This window comes from Loxodonta africana, chromosome 4, assembly GCF_030014295.1.
Source record: "Loxodonta africana isolate mLoxAfr1 chromosome 4, mLoxAfr1.hap2, whole genome shotgun sequence".
NCBI lineage: Eukaryota > Metazoa > Chordata > Mammalia > Proboscidea > Elephantidae > Loxodonta > Loxodonta africana.
In genome coordinates this window covers 86835397-86857589 of record NC_087345.1, presented here as the reverse complement: position 1 = coordinate 86857589, position 22193 = coordinate 86835397, and the positions used below count along the sequence as shown (strand labels likewise).

General features: G+C 38.3%; 2 pseudogenes; both read right to left on the bottom strand.

Annotated features, from left to right (window-relative positions):
* Positions 1–2301: 2301 nt before the first annotated feature.
* Positions 2302–6943, bottom strand: LOC100667367 (olfactory receptor 9K2-like; annotated as a pseudogene).
* Positions 6944–14253: 7310 nt separating this feature from the next.
* Positions 14254–15154, bottom strand: LOC100667652 (5-azacytidine-induced protein 2-like; annotated as a pseudogene).
* Positions 15155–22193: the final 7039 nt, after the last annotated feature.

The window sequence follows — 22193 nt, the reverse complement described above, 5'->3', positions numbered from 1 at the left end:
TTTTGCTTATCTATTTATTTATATTATAAATATTATGTTTGTTTATATTCTTAAACTTCCTTTTATGCTCATTCTTCTCCATCTTGATTTTAATACTATTCATTCTTCCTAAAATATTCTGCCCCTTCACCTCTTTATCAAGGTAAAATGCATATCCTTCAAATTTGGTTAAAACATAATGTCATAAGTGGCCGCTTTCCCTGACCTGAAAGAAAGAGCAGATGCATTTGCTATTCCCCTTACATGGCATGCTATGCATTGCCTGGCAATTATGTTTGCATTTATTTATTTATTTTGGTCTTCCCCCTTATTATAATCTCCATGAGAGGCCATAAAGTGTGTCTGACTTACTTATCATTATATCCCAAGACCACACCACAAAATATGACAAAAAATAAAAATGAATATGATTAAAATCTGCTTGGTAAAGTAGAGGGTCAGTGAAAAAGAAGAAGACCCTCAATGATATGGACTGATACAGTGGCTGCAACAGCGGGTGCAAGCATAACAAGAATTGTGAGCATGGCGCAGGACCAGGCAGTGTTTTGTTCTTTTGTACATATGGTTGCTATGAGTTGGAGCTGACTCAAATGCACCTAACAACTAACAACAACATGATTATGATCATGATGCTGGTGATAACTCCAGCAATAAGCATGTTTTCAGTGCTTACACCATGCCACATGCTGTTCTAAGCACTATAACTGAAAAAAAGAATCTGTTGCCATAGAGTAGATTCTGACTTGTGGCAACGCTATGTGCTTCAGAGTACAACTGCAATCCACAGGGCTTTCCGTGGCTGTAATTTTATGGAAGGAGATTGCCAGACTTTTCTTCCACAGCACTGCTGGGTGAATTCAAACTACCAATCATTAGGTTAGTAGCCAAGAGTAAACTCTGAGACCTATTCTGGGTCCTATTCTAAGCACTACACATGGATAATATTAAACAATTCTTACAAAACTGAGATGCTACTATTTTTCCATTTTGTAGTTAAAAAACTGACAGAGATATTGAGAAAATTTCCCAGATTGATACAGTTGGGAAATAATAATTTCAAAAACAGGACCTCCGATGCTAGAGTATTTGTAATTAAGCATTTATTTAATTAACTCATTTCCCTCAAGATTTCCTCCTACTTCTATACTTTTAATCACCACTCACTCACTTCAAGTTCAAAATTGCGAAGACATGTCTCATTGTTTTACACTCTTCTCAAACTAATCAGTTAATATGACCTGTGTATTTTATCTGCATTAAAAAAAAAATGTGTCCTTCAATACCCTAGGTATACTTCAAGTCCATATCACTAACAAGCACTGCTACAGCAGTTTCCTGGCTCTGGTCTTGCCCAAATTATGCATCTTCCACATAGCCCAAGAAGAGCTTCCCTGATTACCAGCCACCTAGTGATCTCTGGAAACCTTAGTGGTGTAGTGGTTAAGTGCTACAGCTGCTAACCAGAAGGTCAATAATTTGAATTCACCAGGTGCTCCTTGGAAACTCTATGGGGAAGTTCTACTCTGTCCTATAGGGTCGATATGAATCTAAATTGACTCGACGGCAATGGATTTGGTTTTTTTTTTTTTTTTACTGATCTTTGTATCTTTGACATTCACTGCTCTGGATTTTGTTTGTTCAAGGATTTAACTACATTGTAAGTTCCCTGAGGGGTGAGGCTATTTATCCCTCATCTTACCATGAGATCAGAACATACTATATAGGTAGTCAACAAAATTAATCAAATGAGTAAATACAGTCAGAGACAGAGATAAATAAATTTTGGATCAAATCCTATTTTTATGACTCTCTGCCTCCTATACCTTCTTGAAACATTCTTTAGCAAGAACTAACACAGGACAAAATTATGAAGATACAAATGGAGGGAATTTTGGCTCAAAAACATTTGCTAATTTCTATCTCCTGTTTATCAGAATCTAGCAATAAACAGTGCTTCAGAGAATTCCACATGCCTGCCACATAATACACATTCAAAATACAATTTTCCAAGTTAATTTATATAATAAAGATTACTTATTTATTTCATCTTATTACTTCCTCTCTTTTTTTTATGTACCATATATAAAATACTTGAATGAAGGTGAAAATTCAACAACCATTTAACATGCTAAAGAAGCTGATTATAAAATTGGGAAAAATATATTTTATTAAAAAATATAAGTTGGGCATCATTGTCAATTATCCGGTATTGTGTCTAGGGGAGAGGAACAATTCCAAAAGCTAACACCAGGTAAAATATTAAGTGAATTCTTCATCAGCATGCCATGAAAATCCATAGATATGAATTTTCTGAAATAAAATTCTATCTGAGATTAGTGGGAGCAATATTCATTAGAATTCTCCTCTAATCCTCAGGACATTTACAATGTCCAGGATCTTCAGTATGGAAAATAGTTTTCATTAAGGATCATGAGGTACACTAAATAAACATCAACAAAATAATTGCTGGAAGAGAAATAATAGTCAAAGAATGGTATTTTTCTTCTCTATCATTTTTTTTAGAACTTCTTTGACATCTTTGTTTCTCAGAGAATAAATCAAAGGATTCAACATGGGGGTGACTAGGGTGTAACATACGGAGGCCACTTTACTCAGTTCAGGAAATCTGTCAGGAGTCAGATACATAGAAAAGACAGCACCATACAACACACTCACGACTCCCAGGTGGGAGCTACAAGTGGAGAAGGCTTTCTTACGTCCTTCGATGGAGCATATCTTGAGAACTGTAGACACAATATACATGTAAGAAACAACAATGACTATGATGCTAGGCAAGATGATGATGCCAGTTAAAGAAAAAGACGCCACTTTGTAGATAAAGAGGTCAGAACATGAAATCCTCTGAAGTGGGCAAGTATCACAGTAGAAGTGGTCAATGACCCGAGAAACGCAAAAGGATAAGGTGAATGTCATGCTGGTCTGAAGAACTGAACTGATGCAGCCACAGAAATAGGAACCAGCCACCAACTGAATTCAGAGTCTTGTTGACATCTGAACAGAGTAGAGGAGTGGATTGCAGATGGCAATGAAGCGGTCATAAGCCATGGCTGCCAGGAGAAATGCCTTAGTCACAAAGAAGAGGGCAAAGAGAAAGAACTGAGTCACACACCCTGCAAAGGAGATGGACTTGCTCTCAGACCAGAAGTTGATCATAGCCTTGGGTGCAATCACAGATGAATAGAAGAGATCAATGAAGGAGAGGTTGCCTAGGAAGAAATACATTGGTGTGTTCAGCCCGGGATCAGTCATGATAATAGCCATCATCCCAATGTTGCCTAGAAAGATCATGGCATATACAAGCAGAAATAGGAGGAAGAGGAGAATATGCAGCTCTGGGCTGACCCTGAAGCCAACAAGAATGAAGTCAGTCACTTCTGAATGATTGCTTCCCTGTCACCCATGGCAGAGACCTGCTGAGAGATAAACGAATGAACTCTTGGCGTTGATCCTAGTGTTACACGTAATCCCCTACAGTGTTAGGATTTAAATCTTTTTTGTAATCGTTATTAATTTTAGCCTTATAGAGATACTGTGACATAAATTGAAGCCAGTTTCAACTGATGATGAATTCAAAGGTTAGTTTCATTTCCTACTTCCATCAATTAGTTGAATTAGATCTTTTGTCTATATGTCTAGTACAATGCTATGCCTTTTCACCCCAATGCATTCCTGCATTTACCAGTACAATTTTTCTCTACATTTCCCACTCATGATTTACAGAATAACTTCAATATCATGAAGTAGTGGTTGGAAGTTAGCATAAATAATTGACATTTTGTAAACAATTTTCAAACAATGTACTGCGTTGTGCAAATCTGCTGCAAAAGACCTCTTTAAAGTGTTAAAAAGCAAAGATATCACTTTGAGGACTAAGATGCCCCTGACCCAAGCCATGGCATTTTTAATCCCCTCATATGCATGTGAAAGTTGAACAGTGAACAAAGAAGACCGAAGAAGGATAAATCATTTAAATTGCAGTGTTAGTGAGGGATATTAAATATGATATGGACTGCCAGAAGAATGAAGAAATCCGTCTTGGAAGAAGTACAGCCAGAATGCTCTTTAGAAACGAGGATGGCGAGACTTCATCTCACTTACTTTGGACATGTAGTCAGGACGGACCATTCCCTGGAGAAGGACATCATGCTTGCTAATGTAGAGTGTCAGCAAAAGAGAGGAAGACCCACAACAAGATGGATCGACACAGTGGCTGCAACAATAAGCTTAAATTTGCAAGGATTGTGAACATGGTGCGTGACCGGGCAGCGTTTCCCTTCTATTGTATGTAGGGTTGCTATGGTTCAGAACCGACTCGAAGGCACCTGACAACAACAACAAACAATTTATGTAGTCTCAGTTTGGAGATATTGGGGGTTTCAGTGGGTTAGGTAAGGTTATTTGAGTACAAATGGATATAAAGTATGTGACTGAATTTAAAAACTACTTAGGAGATAAAATTAACTTTTTGTGGGTCATAGATACTCTTGATTTTGATGGAAGTTATATACCCTCTAAGAGAATAGTTGTGCATATCCAAACACAAAAATAATTTTCCTGCCCTTTTCAGGATTTCTTTTCTAGTTAGGCCCCCAAAGACCTCTCATAAAGAAAAATTTTCTGCATTTCCTGAGCCCAAGGCTCATAGTTCTTTGAGAATAAGCCTATGCATAGTCTGGCTAGAGGGAGTACCTTAACAATGAGGAAATTGTTGAGTGCGTTCTTATTTACGCTCAATGTAACTTTGATAGACATCATCAGTTCATTCACAACACATCTAAATTAGATTTTGAACTCATTATATTAACTATATAGTCCACCTTTTCTCTCCCCTCAGGCCTTTATATTCATAATTCTTTCTAAGCAATAATTATAATACCAAATATTTATGCAGTATTTATTATATGCCAGACCCTTTTCTAAGTGCTTTTCACAATAACTTATTGAATCTATACAACAATAATATGAGATAGGTCCTATAATAGTCTCATTTTTTAGTTTTTTTAGTGTATAGATGAGAAAACTGAAGCACAAAGATGTGAAGAAGATTGTTGAAAGTCAACTGATAGTGTCAGATACAGAATATGAAGCCAGGAAACCTCCAGAATCCATGCTCTTAATCACTATACTGTTTCATTTTCGATAAGGAGCTCTTCCTGTTCCCTTACCTGGCTTACTTCTACTTGTACTTTAGAGGTCTGTCAAAGTTTCACATCTTCAGAATAAACTACTTAATTCTGTACTCTGTATCAGCACATCTCTGCATACATCATGCTTCCAAGATCATAGCCATTGGCAGAGTATTTCAATATAACTTTCTACCTCCCTGGACAATAATTTCCTTAAGATCAAAATACAACTTGATTTCTGTATATTGTCAGCATAATGTTCTGTGCCTGACGAATGGTAATTAATCTATATGTATTTATTATATAGGTAAAAGTGGAAAGATAACTGAGCTTTAATATTCAGAAAAAAACTTGAAGGCTTTGTAATAGTGCTGTGGTTAGTGCAGGGTTCAGTGCAAATGGACCTAAGCTTCAGCTTTGCTTCTCTCACTTTTTGAGTGGGTTCATGGATGAGTTACTTATGCTATATCATCCACATAAATAAGGTGGGGATAAAAATAATATAACCCTCAAAAGTTTCTTGAGGATATAAAATGGGATAATGTATGTAAATCACTTAGCATCAGTTTTGGAAGAGTAAGTACTCAAAAAATAATTATTATTTTTAGTTTTTATTATAGCTTTCTTTGCTCCATCTCACAATTCACATCAAAATAATTGGCGCTAATTAGGTTTATATATTAACAATATTAAGGCTTTTTTGGATTAACCATTTGAAGCTGAGGGAATGAATCAAAGAAACTGCTAAAAATTTAGAAAGAAAAAAGAAAACTGAAAGAAATACAATTTTTCCCCTAAGGGAGATGACAGAGAAAAATGGCATTTTGTGTTAATGTTATTCAAGGATATATTAATGTCAAAAATAAAATACTTACCAGCCCCATTAAAAATTACATATGCAAGTAATTTTATTATGTATGAACAAAAATTTAAATTAGATAATACTTAGTGACTGAAGAGTTGTGAGTAGTTAATCAGTGAAAACAAAGCCTATGGTCATGAAATATTGTTTTTTAAATAGAATATTTTAATTAATAATCTTACCTAGAAGGAAAGATAAAGATTATTTTAATTTTTAAGATTTACTCCTAACAAACCAGTCAAATTATAATTAACAAACCAAAAACGTTTATACACTGAAAAGATAATCCTTCTGACAGCAGCCAGCAAACAAGTAGTCCATTTGTGACTTATTATTTGTCAAAAAATCACCTGTTTTAAAAAGTTACTTTTATCTTGTATCGTCTGGTAATTTGTCAGATCCTGTTAAAAGTGAAGAAGAATTCCAATATTTTCCTCTTCCTATCGTTGCAACTCTGGAAACGAAAACATAAAGTTAATTAATGACTATGTCACAACTCCAAGGTACTGAAAATCAACCCTTTGAGATAAAATGAAGCCCTGCAAAAAATTCCCAAGTACATGTTCATTATCCCAGTTTTAGATTCCTCCCATGTGGGACTAGGATTTATTTTCCTCATTGCTCTGTTTAAACTGTTGTCCTTTCCTACTAGTTTGTTCCATTAAAAATGCTATAGGCCTTATTAGAGGAGAGACAAAGTGAATTTTCCAAGTGATGCTCTGTCAGACTGAAGTAATTCCAGAAATTATATTCTGTAATCATGGAAAGTGAACCTGAGGAATCAATCTGCAGGATATTCTCTCTCCTCCATTTGTGGATGCTTATATGCTTTCAAAGAAGGAGCAAAGATTGCCATGGATATGTAAGAAAGTAGAGGCACTGAGTCATCTGTAATCCCTGATAGTCTGCCAGAATACCTGCTGCAGTTATCCATAACGGCTTTGATTGGGCATAGCAGTGCAACTGTGTCAAATAATTGCAGCTTTGAGGTTTCCCTCATCTTCTGGGAGATAGTCCCTCTGGGAAAAAAAGAAGTTTAAGTCAGTTATTAAGATACCTAGTTCTAGGCTCCGTGGCCATAGTCTGTGAGGACCACAGAGGCTCTAGGTTAAAAAATAATAACAATAGAGTCTAGTAGGAATCAAAGTAGATGCAAAGAGTTGTGTGGATCCCTTGTTGTGTGGATCCTTTGGGAGTATCAAAGGGGTCTTTCAATTTTGATTTCTCCACTGAAAAAGAAGCATTTTCAATGTATTAGAGCACAATTTTGGTAGGCAAAAGGAATAGTTTTGAAATATTGTACTTCAAAATAAATTTTCTATTCATTTGAACTCAGCACTAATGTAATATCTTGAAGTTTACCTCATAGGGTGGCTCAAACCTTCTTTGATGAAGGATCTGAGCTTTGTGTTCTTGCCTCTGATGAAGTGCTGTAGTTGTTGATTAAGATTTACTATCAGACATGGCAGTATTAGGAGGCATTCTGGAAAATGCCCTGGGTTACTGCTATACTCCTCTTTGCCTCCTTATTAACACTATCTTTTGCAAATCAGTATCTATCACCCAAAAGAATACAAAGTATCCATTTTACCTGTTGGTTGAGTGAAATGAAGAATTCTACAAATGTCCAAAAGAGAGTCTTGATTTGGAGCTTATTTTAGAAATTGTGTGTCCCCTTGTAAAAATATTCCTCTTTTGAATAGTAAGAATGCTAACTTATCAGAGTCCAAAGTCATATGGGAAAAAACATAACAAAACAAAGAACAACAGCAACAACAAAAAATGATGCGAGGAGCTTTGTAGATTTTATTGTGATATTCCCAGTTTTACCCTTTGTACTTAGACCTGTAGTCTGGTTATGGGAGAAATAACCTAGTATGTTGGTTCCTATTGCAAAGCTCAGATCATACGTGGATGACAGTGACCCAGCTTTTCAAAATGTTGATACTGACACTTTGGTCCAAGAAGTAATTCTTCAGTAACTGATTCCAATACTCCATTAGCTCATCTGGTTCTCTATGATTAGTTACGTGAACATTCTATCAAATTTCATGGGTATGAGTGCATTGCCTTCCTGTTCTTGTAAAATGAGTACCTTGCTACATGCAATAGTATAATATAGCATGCCGATGATTAAAACATTCATTTAGTCCATATTAGGCAGAATTAAGAGAAGCAATTTGAGCAGAGAAGGCAATATCTGTATATTTGGAGCAGTGTCTGGACAAGTGGCTCTTCCTTCCTCATGGAAAAGTTCCAATGTGATTAGCCTGACACCTGATAGCTGGCTGGTATTTCATTCAATTGATGAATTAATTGAGTGAAAAGTGAAGTGGCTGGGAAAGAGGCTAGAAGAAAACAGGTTATTGCCTTCACCAGATTATTGAGAACCTTCTTCATACCTGATATAATTTTCTAAGTATTCTTGTGCAAAACTCATTTTCCATTTTTCTCACCAGTTAGATCCATCCATAAAGAGCCCATCTTGTCAATAATCCTCCAGTCTTATTGCTTCACAAGTTCATTAACCACTGCTCATAAATAATTATAGGAAATATCTCTGTCATAATTCCAGGCCAATTGAACAAGATATACAGTTGGAAACTATGCCCATTAAGGATATTTTCCTTACTCTGTGTCCTTCAGGAAACATGCTTAATTTGGAGTAGTGTGCTACAGCAGTCCCTTTCCAACTGATACCCATATTCCATGCAGCAGCATATATAAAGTGGGCTCAATTTTAATTTTTTCCTCAGAAATTCTGAATAGGGAATGTACCATGTGATCACAAGTGTGGGCTGAAGTAAAAGCGGCAATGCAGCAGGAGCAAGTGCACTGGAAATATAAGTCATTGCTCAGTTATCATATATACAATTTTCCCTTAAAAATGGAATTCTGTCAAACCCAAATGTCTGACTGAAGGATTATATACCATCTGTTCACCATAATACAGTCATTTGTATTCATAGTAAAGAATACAGATTCTATCAAGGCCCAAGTTAGGAGCTTTTGATCAAAAGATAAACTTGCAGAAAATTTGCTTTTCTCGGAACCTTAGAAGCCAGTACTGTGATTTTCCAATCAGAGTTTGCATCAGTTTCCATAGAACATCTGATATTCCCTAAAGACTCAAAGCATCACTAGATATTCTGATTCATGAGTTTTAAGTAGCAATACTTCTTTTCCTGAGGAAGCTGAACCAGCTGAAGAACATGGGTGTCTTATGAATCCAGGTAAAGCTGGGTGCCTCATGCCTGCACACACACTGAGAAGTGTTACATGTTGGCTCCAAAATTCAGGAAAGCGTATTACTCTTCATAGTAAGGGAATGAACAGTCCAAGAATTTTTCTTCTATGTTGGAGGGAATAGCTCAACATGTTCCAGGCCACTGGACCTAGAAAACTTCCCAGAGTTGGCACATTCTTGAATTATCATAGTAGATAACCCAATCCCCTGTCACTTAGGTGACTTACCAAGGAATATAGAGTATCAAATATGGTACAAGAAAGAAAAGTTATAGCTAATATCAGTCATTAAAATAAATACACAAATACTAACAAATATTAACAAATTGTGTACCATAGTGTGTAAAAAGATAATTATAACAAAGTTGCATTTATCGCAGGAATACAAAAATATCCTAATAGTGAAAAGTTAATGTCATTCATTATATTAGTGGATTAATGAAGAAAATCTTAACATTTCCAATAGGAGAAGAAAATCATTTGATAAAATTGAACATTCATTTATGATTTTAAAATGTCTTAAGAAACAAAAATTAGAAATGAAAGAGTTAAGGAAATACTTCTGTAATCGTAAGTTTTAGTGGGAAAACATTGGAAGCATTCTATTTTAAACCATGCTTAAGACAAGGATATCTACTACCAATGCTTCTGTCTTCATTTTACCAGAGGATTCTGGCTAAAAAACAAGAAAACAAACCAAAAATTGAAGAGAGAAAAATGTAAAAGAAGAAAAGAACTCATTGTTTTCAGATATAACCATTGTCTCCATAGGAAATCTACAGTTCAATTATCAAAGCAGAGTTCTAGTTTCCATCTGAAATATAAAGAGTTTTGAAGACATCACTCCTATTTTCACAACAAGAAAAAAAGCAAAAGATTGAAAAGCGACATCTTCTCAGATGAATCACAATTGACGTCACAGGGAAAACACTGTTTTGAAAACTGGAGATAAAAGTAGATACAGAAAATCACAATTTAACAGAAGAAGAAACTGCTGATCAAGCATTGGGTAGGAATACTTAATTGCTGGGGGCTGAGTGTGGACTAACTTGTGTGATAAAAGCATCATCGAGGCCCAGCTTTAGGGGGAGCCCCCACACTCTTGAATATGACCTTCAGAAGCCCCATCGGTTTCTCACTGTGATGATCAAAGAAAAATCCTCTGTGCTTACATCAAAAACCAAACCAAACCAGTTGCCATCAAGTCGATTCAGGCTCACGGTGACCATATTGGGCAGAGTAAAACTGCCTCATAGGGTTTCCGAGGCTGAAATCTTTATAGAAGCAGTCTGCCACATCTTTCTACCACAGAGTGGCTGGTGGTTTTGAACTACCCACCTTTTGGTTAACAGCTAAGTGTTTCACCACTATGCCACCAGGACTTACTTCAAGGGGAGGGAAAAAGTAACCATTCTGAAACATGCCCATATTGCTCTGCTCTTCTTCACAACAGCCTGTCCTCAAGGGAAACTGTTTTATCAGATCTGGAGTCCCTGGGTGATGCAAACAGTTAATGTGTTTGCCTACCAAGCAAATGTTGGTGGTTTGAGTGCACCCAGAGACATCTTGGAAGAAAAAGCTGATGATCTACTTCCAAAAAATCAGCCATTGAAAACCCTATGAAGAGCAGCTCTACTCTGACACACATGGGACCACTATAAATTGGTATCATCTTGAGAGCAAAAAAAACATTAGGAGTCTGGGTGGTGCACCCACCCAGTACCCAGCTCCCCAAATGGCTGCCTTCAGTGGGGAAGCGGGAGTGTCTTTGAGGAAACTGGCAGCCCTTGATGACCTCTGGAAACTGGTTTATTTTTGGTGCATTTTCAAACACTGGGTAATGAAACTTGTCTTCCGGGGGGTAGCCCTACATATCCTGATTCCCAGCTGCCATGATTACACTAGTAGAATATGATATCTGCTTTCTGAATCATGATAAAGCCCAAGGGAGAGAGATACAGTGACCCCACGCTCAACATAATCAGGAAATGAGGCTGTTGTTTCACTTTTTGCCCTTGTTACTGCATATGAAGACATCAAAAACAACTTAAGGGGGACTTCTGGCCAACATGTCACCATAGACAGAAGCACAATGCTGTCCCTCCACAGCAAAGACCCGAAAAACTAAGTAAAACAGAGACAAACATCATTCTTGGAACCTGAAGTGTCAGCCAAACACCAAATGGAATAAGAAACTGACAGAGAACACAAAGTGAGGAGAGATACATGCACAGGTCCCTTATTAGCTAAGGCAGCACAGATTCGTCATCTTGGACTCCTGTCAGGGATCAGCAGACAGGGAGCATGGTAAAGCAGCTTCATGGAGCTCCCAGCAGGAGACAGAGCACCTGGTAACCAGTGATACACATATTCCCACCCCCGATACTCTCTCCGCTGCTCTACCGCCAAGCTTCCTGTCTGGCTGTGGTGGCTCAGCTGGCCAGGAAGTGCAGGGTCTGTGCCACTTGTATTCACCCCACCCACATCACAGATCAGTGGACAGGGAGTTTGGGAAAGCAGCCTCACGAAGTTCCCAGCAGGAAACAGAGTACCCAGTAACTAGCGATAAATGCTTTCCTAAACCCCACCCTTCTTCCCTTCACCACTTTGGCCTCCTTTGCTTCCTGCCAGCTTCAGTCTCTTTGCTGGGGGCAACTGCTTCTGCCCCTGGCTGCTTGGATTCATCCTGCCCACATTGGCCAGGTCCCTGAGCTGATATTGCTTCTTTCCGTGTCTTTTGGTTTCTTCCTTGCGTACCACCACCTCCCCCTCCTTTCTCTTGAACACCTGGCTCTGTGTGCCATCCTACAAGGAAGAACATTAATAATACGGCTATTATTCAAATTTATGCACCATCCACTAAGGCCAAAGATGAAGAAATTGAAGATTTTTATCAGCTTCAGCAGTCTGAAATTGATCAAATATGCAATCAGAATGCACTGATAATTACTGGTGATTGGAACGCAAAAGTCGGAAACAAAGAAGGATCAGTTGTTAGAAAATATGGCCTTGGTGATAGAAACAATGCTGGAGATAAAATGATAGAATTTTGCAAGACCAACGACTTCTTCATTGCAAATATCTTTTTTCACCAACATAAATGGCGACTGTACCTCGCCAGATGGAATATATAGGAATCAAATTGACTACATCCGTGGAAAGAAATGATGAAAATCTCAGTATCATCAGTCAGAAAAAGGCCAGGGCCGATGGCAAAATAGACCATCAATTGCTCATATGAAAGTTCAAGCTGAAACTGAAGAAAATCAGAGCAAGTCCATGGCAGCCAAAATATGACCTTGCATATATTCCACCTGAATTTAGAGACCATCTCAAGAATAGATTTGACGCATTGAACACTAGTGACCGAAGTCCAGAGGAGTTGTGGAATGACATCAAGGACATCATACATGAAGAAAGCAAGAGGTCATTGGACAGACTGGAAAGAAAAAAAAGACCAAGATGGATGTCGGAGGAGACTCTGAAACTTGCTCTCGAACGTCCAGCAGCTAAAGCAAAAGGAACAATTGATGAAGTAAAATAACCGAACAGCAGATTTCAAAGGGCGGCTTGAGAAGACAAAGTGAAGTATTATAATGACGTATGCAAAGAGCTGGGGATAGAAAACCAAAAGGGAAGAACAAGTTTGGAGTTTCTCAAGCTGAAAGAACTGAAGAAAAAATTCAAGCCTTGAATTGGAATAGTGAAGGATTCTATGGGGAAAATATTAACGATGCAGGAAGCATCAAAAGAAGATGGAAGGAATACACAGAGTCATTATACCAAAAAGAATTTGTTGACATTCAACCATTTCAAAAGGTAGCATATGATGAGGAACTGATGGTACTGAAGGAAGAAGTCCAAGCTGCTCTGAAGGCATTAGTGAAAAACAAGGCTCCAGGAATTGAGGGACTATCAACTGAGATGTTTCAACAAATGGGTGCAGCTTTGGAAGTGCTCACTCATCTATGCCAAGAAACATGGCCGACAGCTTCCTGGCCAACTGACTGGAAAAGATCCATATTTATGCCTATTCCCAAGAAAGGTGATTGAACTGAATGTGGAAATTATCCAACAAAATCATTAATATCACACGTAAGCAAAATTTTGCTGAAGATCACTCAAAGGCAGCTACAGCAGTATATCGATAAGGAACTGCCAGAAATTCAGACCGGATTCAGAAGAGGGCGTGGAACCAGGGATATCATTGCTGATGGACCCTGGCTGAAAGCAGAGAATACCAGAAGGATGTTTACCTTTGTTCTATTGACTATGCAAAGGCATTCGACTATGTGGATCATAACAAAATATGGATAACATTGCGAAGAATGGGAATTCCAGAACACTTAATTGTGCACACAAGGAACCTGTACGTTGATCAAGAGGCAGCAGTTTGGACAGAAGGAAGGGATACTGATTGGTTCAAAGTCAGGAAAGGTGTGCGTCAGGGTTGTATTCTTTCACCATACCTATTCAATCTGTATGTTGAGCAAATAATCTGAGAAGCTGGACTATATGAAGAAGAACGGGGCATCAGGATTGGAGGAAGACTCATTAACAACTTGTGTTATGCAGAAGACACAACCTTGCTTGCTGAAAGTGAAGAGGACTTGACACACTTACTAATGAAGATCAAAGACCACAGCATTCAGTATGGATTACATCTCAACATAAAGAAAACAAAAATCCTCACAAATGGACCAATAAACAGCATCATGATAAGTGGAGAAAAGATTGAAGTTGTCAAGGATTTCATTTTACTTGGATCCACAATCAACAGCCATGGAAGCAGTAGCCAAGAAATCAAAAGACTCATTGCATTGGGTAAATCTGCTGCAAAGGACCTATTTAAAGTGTTGAAAGTCAAGGATGTCACCTTAAAGACTAAGGTGCCCCTGACCCAAGCCATGGTATTTTCAATCAGATCAGATGCATGTGAAAGCTGGATGATGAATAAGGAAGACCAAAGAATTGACGCCTCTGAATTGTGGTGTTGGAGAAGAATGTCGAATACACCATGGACTGCCGGAAGAACGAATAGGTCTGTCTTGGAAGAAGTACAGCCAGAATGCTCCTTAGAGGCAAGGATGGCAAGACTGCGTCTTACGAACTTTGGACAGGTTGTCAGGAGGAATCTGTCCCTGGAGAAGGACATCATGCTTGGTAGAGTACAGGGTCAGTGGAAAACAGGAATACCCTCAACGAGATGGATTGACACAGTGGCTGCAACAATGAACTCAAGCATAACAATGATTGTAAGGATGGTGCAGGACCAGGCAGTGTTTCGCTCTATTGTGCATAGGGTTGCTATGAGTCAGAGCCGACTTGATGGCACCTAACAACATTTGAGACCACTACATTTTCCTCTGATCAGTTGCAGTTCTTGTCCCAAACCATAGATCTTCAGACCACAGCTCAACTTTTCCACCTCCCAGTTTGACGAAAGTAGAACTCCTCATCACCTGCTGAATTTCCACCCCTGTCCTTCACTAGAGGAGTTCCACTTCTTCAGATTGTACCTGTTCATTCAATCTTCAAAGAGTCAGAGTTTTCTTCATTCATTTTATCAAACTTCCTCTTCAAATGATCTCTATCAATGCAGACCTCTCGATATGCACAATAGACATTATTTACTTGTTTTTGCCCACAGAACTTGATTCTTCATCTAATCAAGCCCCCCATGAGCTTTTCATCCAAAAATCTTGTTGTTGTCTTTAAGAAAGAGTTCTCTTTCTCTGAATCCTTAAGCTGTTTTTTGATGTCTTCATATGCAGTGACAAGGGCAAGAAGGAAACAACAGCTTTAATTCCTGAATATACTGAGGCTAGAGTCACTGTATCTCTCCTTTAGCTTTTTCATGATTCAGAAAGCAAAAATCATCTTCTACCAGTGTATCCATGGCAGCTTGGAATCACAATTTGTAAGGGCCTCAAGGTGATAACCAATTTATGGTGGTCCCCTGTGTGTAAGAGTAGAACTGCTTTCTTAGGGTTTTCAATGGCTGAATTTTCCAGAAGTAGATCAACAGCTTTTTCTGCCAACATGTATCTGAATGGACTTGAATCACTATCTGGCTAGTAGCCAAACACATTAATTATTTGCACCAACTCAGGACTCCGGATCTGGTCAAAGAGTTTTCCTGAGGACAGGCTGTTGTGAAGAAGAGCAGAGTATTCTGGGCATGTTTCAAAATGGTTACTTTTTCCCTTCCCTTGAAGTAAGCCCTCAGTTGTTACCATTCTACCAGCTCAGCTGTTCTGTGGGAGACAGATGTGGCAGTCTGCTTTTGTAAAGATTTCAGCCTTGGAAACCCTACGAGGCAGTTCTATTCTGTCATATAGGATTGCAATGAGTCAGCACCAACTCTACTGCATGTGAAAACATCAACTACCCAAAGCCGAGCCCAGAATTTTCTCCTGGTAAATTGTGATTCTCTGTACTATTTACTTTTTTTTTTTTTTTAATAACTTTTATTAAACTTCAAGTGAACGTTTACAAATCCAATCAGTCTGTCACATATAAGTTTACATACATCTCACTCCCTACTCCCACTTACTCTCCCCCTCTTGAGTCAGCCCTTTCAGTCTCTCCTTTCGTGACAATTTTGCCGGCTTCCCTCTCTCTCTATCCTCCCATCCCCCCTCCAGACAAGAGTTGCCAACACAATCTCAAGTGTCCACCTGATATAATTAGCTCACTCTTCATCAGCGTCTCTCTCCCACCCGCTGACCAGTCCCTTTCATTTCTGATGAGTTGTCTTCGGGGATGGTTCCTGTCCTGTGTCAACTGAAGGTCTGGGGACCACGGCCGCCGGGATTCCTCCAGTCTCAGTCAGACCATTAAGTTTGGTCTTTTTATGAGAATTTGGGGTCTGCATCCCACTGATCTCCTGCTCCCTCAGGGGTCCTCTGCTGTGCTCCCTGTCAGGGCAGTCATCGATTGTGGCCGGGCACCAACTAGTTCTTCTGGTCTCAGGATGATGTAGGTCTCTGGTTCATGTGGCCCTTTCTGTCTGTTGGGCTCTTAGTTGTCGTGTGACCTTGGTGTTCTTCATTCTCCTTTGCTCCAGGTGGGTTGAGACCAATTGCTGCATCTTAGATGGCCGCTTGTTAGCATTTAAGACCCCAGACACCACATTTCAAAGTGGGATGCAGAATGATTTCATAATAGAATTATTTTGCCAATTGACTTAGAAGTCCCCGCAAACCATGTTCCCCAGACCCCCGCGCTTGCTCCGCTGACCTTTGAAGCATTCATTTTATCCCGGAAACTTCTTTGCTTTTGGTCCAGTCCAATTGAGCTGACCTTCCATGTATTGAGTGTTGTCTTTCCCTTCACCTAAAGCAGTTCTTATCTACTGATTAATCAATAAAAAACCCTCTCCCACCCTCCCTCCCTCCCCGCCTCGTAACCACAAAAGTATGTGTTCTTCTCAGGTTTACTATTTCTCAAGATCTTATAATAGTGGTCTTATACAATATTTGTCCTTTTGCCTCTGACTAATTTCGCTCAGCATAATGCCTTCCAGGTTCCTCCATGTTATGAAATGTTTCACAGATTCGTCACTGTTCTTTATCGATGCGTAGTATTCCATTGTGTGAATATACCACAATTTATTTACCCATTCATCCGTTGATGGACACCTTGGTTGCTTCCAACTTTTTGCTATTGTAAACAGAGGTGCAATAAACATGGGTGTGCATGTATCTGTTTGTATGAAGGCTCTTGTATCTCTAGGATATATTCCCAGGAGTGGGATTTCTGGGTTGTATGGTAGTTCTATTTCTAACTGTTTAAGATAACGCCAGATAGATTTCCAAAGTGGTTGTACCATTTGACATTCCCACCAGCAGTGTATGAGAGTTCCAATCTCTCCGCAGCCTCTCCAACATTTATTATTTTGTGTTTTTTGGATTAATGCCAGCCTTGCTGGTGTGAGATGGAATCTCATCGTAGTTTTAATTTGCATTTCTCTAATGGCTAATGATCGAGAGCATTTTCTCATGTATCTGTTGGCTGCCTGAATATCTTCTTTAGTGAAACGTGTGTTCATATCCTTTGCCTACTTCTTGATTGGGTTGTTTGTCTTTTTGTGGTTGAGTTTTGACAGAATCATGTAGATTTTAGAGATCAGACGCTGGTCGGAGATGTCATAGCTGAAAATTCTTTCCCAGTCTGTAGGTGGTCTTTTTACTCTTTTGGTGAAGTCTTTAGATGAGCATAGGTGTTTGATTTTTAGGAGCTCCCAGTTATCGGGTTTCTCTTCATCATTTTTGGTAATGTTTTGTATTCTGTTTATACCTTGTATTAGGGCTCCTAGGGTTGTCCCAATTTTTTCTTCCATGATCTTTATCGTTTTAGTCTTTATGTTTAGGTCTTTGATCCACTTGGAGTTAGTTTTTGTGCATGGTATGAGGTATGGGTCCTGTTTCATTTTTTTGCAAATGGATATCCAGTTATGCCAGCACCATTTGTTAAAAAGGCTATCTTTTCCCCAGTTAATTGACACTGGTCCTTTGTCAAATATCAGCTGCTCATACGTGGATGGATCTATGTCTGGGTTCTCAATTCTGTTCCATTGGTCTATGTGTCTGTTGTTGTACCAATACCAGGCTGTTTTGACTACTGTGGCTGTATAATAGGTTCTGAAGTCAGGTAAGGTGAGGCCTCCCACTTTCTTCTTCTTTTTCAGTAGTGCTTTGCTTATCCGGGGCTTCTTTCCCTTCCATATGAAATTGGTGATTTGTTTCTCTATCCCCTTAAAATATGACATTGGAATTTGGATTGGAAGTGCGTTAAATGTATAGATGGCTTTTGGTAGAATAGACATTTTTACTATGTTAAGTCTTCCTATCCATGAGCAAGGTATGTTTTTCCACTTAAGTATGACCTTTTGAATTTCTTGTAGTAGAGCTTTGTAGTTTTCTTTGTATAGGTCTTTTACATCTTTGGTAAGATTTATTCCTAAGTATCTTATCTTCTTGGGGGCTACTGTGAATGGTATTGATTTGGTTATTTCCTCTTCGGTGTTCTTTTTGTTGATGTAGAGGAATCCAAGTGATTTTTGTATGTTTATTTTATAACCTGAGACTCTGCCAAACTCTTCTATTAGTTTCAGTAGTTTTCTGGAGGATTCCTTAGGGTTTTCTGTGTATATAATCATGTCATCTGCAAATAGTGATAACTTTACTTCTTCCTTGCCAATCCGGATACCTTTTATTTCTTTGTCTAGCCTAATTGCCCTGGCTAAGACTTCCAACACGATGTTGAATAAGAGTGGTGATAAAGGGCATCCTTGTCTGGTTCCCGTTCTCAAGGGAAATGCTTTCAGGTTCTCTCCATTTAGAGTGATATTGGCTGTTGGCTTTGCATAGATGCCCTTTATTATGTTGAGGAATTTTCCTTCAATTCCTATTTTGGTAAGAGTTTTTATCATGAATGGGTGTTGGACTTTGTCAAATGCCTCTTCTGCATCAATTGATAAGATCATGTGGTTTTTGTCTTTTGTTTTATTTATGTGATGGATTACATTAATGGTTTTTCTGATATTAAACCAGCCTTGCATACCTGGTATAAATCCCACTTGATCAGGGTGAATTATTTTTTTGATGTGTTGTTGGATTCTATTGGCTAGAATTTTGTTGAGGATTTTTGCATCAATGTTCATGAGGGATATAGGTCTATAATTTTCTTTTTTTGTTATGTCTTTACCTGGTTTTGGTATCAGGGAGATGGTGGCTTCATAGAATGAGTTGGGTAGTATTCCGTCATTTTCTATGCTTTGGAATACCTTTAGTAGTAGTGGTGTTAACTCTTCTCTGAAAGTTTGGTAGAACTCTGCAGTGAAGCCGTCCGGGCCAGGGCTTTTTTTTGTTGGGAGTTTTTTGATTACCGTTTCAATCTCTTTTTTTGTTATGGGTCTATTTAGTTGTTCTACTTCTGAATGTGTTAGTTTAGGTAGGTAGTGTTTTTCCAGGAATTCATCCATTTCTTCTAGGTTTTCAAATTTGTTAGAGTACAATTTTTCATAATAATCTGAAATGATTCTTTTAATTTCATTTGGTTCTGTTGTGATGTGGTCCTTCTCATTTCTTATTCGGGTTATTTGTTTCCTTTCCTGTATTTCTTTAGTCAGTCTAGCCAATGGTTTATCAATTTTGTTAATTTTTTCAAAGAACCAGCTTTTGGCTTTGTTAATTCTTTCGATTGTTTTTCTGTTCTCTAATTCATTTAGTTCAGCTCTAATTTTTATGATTTGTTTTCTTCTGGTGCCTGATGGATTCTTTTGTTGCTCACTTTCTATTTGTTCCAGTTGTCGGGACAGTTCTCTGATTTTGGCTCTTTCTTTTTGTATGTGTGCATTTATTGATATAAATTGGCCTCTGAGCACTGCTTTTGCTGTGTCCCAGAGGTTTTGATAGGAAGTATTTTCATTCTTGTTGCTTTCTATCAATTTCCTTATTCCCTCCTTGATGTCTTCTATAACCCAGTCTTTTTTCAGGAGGGTATTGTTCATTTTCCAAGTATTTGATTTCTTTTCCCTAGTTTTTCTGTTATTGATCTCTAGTTTTATTGCCTTGTGGTCTGAGAAGATGCTTTGTAATATTTCGATGTTTTGGACTCTGCAAAGGTTTGTTTTATGACCTAATATGTGGTCTATTCTAGAGAATGTGCCATGTGCGCTAGAAAAAAAAGTATATTTTGCAGCAGTTGGGTGGAGAGTTCTGTATAAGTCAATGAGGTCAAGTTGGTTGATTGTTGTAATTAGATCTTCCGTGTCTCTGTTGAGCTTCTTACTGGATGTCCTGTCCTTCTCCGAAAGTGGTGTGTTGAAGTCTCCTACTATAATTGTGGAGATATCTATCTCGCTTTTCAATTCTGTTAAAATTTGATTTATGTATCTTGCAGCCCTGTCATTGGGTGTGTAAATATTTAATATGGTTATGTCTTCCTGATCAATTGTCCCTTTTATCATTATATAGTGTCCTTCTTTATCCTTTGTGGTGGATTTAAGTCTAAAGTCTATTCTGTCAGAAATTAATATTGCTACTCCTCTTCTTTTTTGCTTATTGTTTGCTTGATATACTTTTTTCCATCCTTTGAGTTTTAGTTTGTTTGTGTCTCTAAGTCTAAGGTGTGTCTCTTGTAGGCAGCATATAGATGGATCGTGTTTCTTTATCCAGTCCGTGACTCTCTGTCTCTTTATTGGTGCATTTAGTCCATTTACATTCAGGGTAATTATAGATAAATAAGTTTTTAGTGCTGTCATTTTGATGCCTTTTTATGTGAGTTGTTGACAATTTCATTTTTCCACATACTTTTTTGTGCTGAGGCGTTTTTCTTAGTAAATTGCGAGATCCTCATTTTCATAGTGCTTGACTTTATGTTAGTTGAGTTGTTACGTTTTTCTTGGTTTTTATCTTGAGTTATAGAGTTGTTATACCTTTTTGTGGTTACCTTATTATTTACCCCTATTTTTCTAAGTAAAAACCTAACTTGTATTGTTCTATATCGCCTTGTATCACTCTCCATATGGCAGTTCAATGTCTCCTGTATTTAGTCCCTCTTTTTGATTATTGTGATCTTTTACCTATTGACTTCCATGGTTCCCTGTTATGTGTATTTTTATTATTTTTTTTTAATTAATCTTAATTTGTTTGTTTTTGTGATTTCCCTATTTGAGTTGATATCAGGACGTTCTGTTTTGTGACCTTGTGTTGTGCTGATATCTGATATTATTGGTTTTCTGACCAAACAATATCCTTTAGTATTTCTTGTAGCTTTGGTTTGGTTTTTGCAAATTCTCTAAGCTTGTGTTTGTCTGTAAATATCTTAATTTCGCCTTCATATTTCAGAGAGAGTTTTGCTGGATATATGATCCTTGGCTGGCAGTTTTTCTCCTTCAGTGTTCTGTATATGTGGTCCCATTCCCTTCTTGCCTGCATGGTTTCTGCTGAGTAGTCAGAACATATTCTTATTGATTCTCCCTTGAAGGAAACCTTTCTTTTCTCCCTGGATGCTTTTAAAATTTTCTGTTTATCTTTGGTTTTGGTGAGTTTGATGATAATATGTCTTGGTGTTTTTCTTCTTGTATCAATCTTAAATGGGGTTCGATGAGCATCTTGGATAGCTATCCTTTCGTCTTTCATGATGTCAGGGAAGTTTTGTGTCAGGAGTCCTTCAACTATTTTCTCTGTGTTTTCTGTCCCCCCTCCCTGTTCTGGGACTCCAATCACCCGCAGGTTATCCTTCTTGATAGAGTCCCACATGATTCTTAGGGTTTCTTCATTTTTTTTAATTCTTTTATCCGATTTTTTTTCAGCTATGTTGGTGTTGGTTCCCTGGTCCTCCAGATGTCCCAGTCTGCATTCTAATTGCTCGAGTCTGCTCCTCTGACTTCCTAGTGCGTTGTCTAATTCTGTTATTTTATTGTTAATGTTTTGGATTTCTACATGTTGTCTCTCTCTGGATTCTTGCAACTTATTAATTTTTCCAGTATATTCTTGAATAATCTTTTTGAGTTCTTCAACAGTTTTATCAGTGTGTTCCATGGTTTTTTCTGCAGTTATCCTAATTTCATTTGTGATATCATTAAGCATTCTGTAAATTAGTTTTTTATATTCTGTATCTGATAATTCCAAGATTGTATCTTCATTTGGGAAAGGTTTTGACTCTTTTGTTTGGGGGGTTGGAGAAGCTGTCACGGTCTGCTTCTTTAAGTGGTTTGATATGGATTGTTGTCTCCGAGCCATCACTGGGAAACTAGTTTTTCCAGAAAATCTGCTGCATCCAGTCCAAATCCCTGCGGGACGGTTCCCCGGCTCGGATGCTGCTCTTTCTGCTCCAAGACCAGTCACTGCCTCCCGGGGACTTCTCCTACCGGCTGCGTCCCACGCCGCCTGTGGAACCGGCTGGTCCCCCTCCCGGGGTTAGTTCAG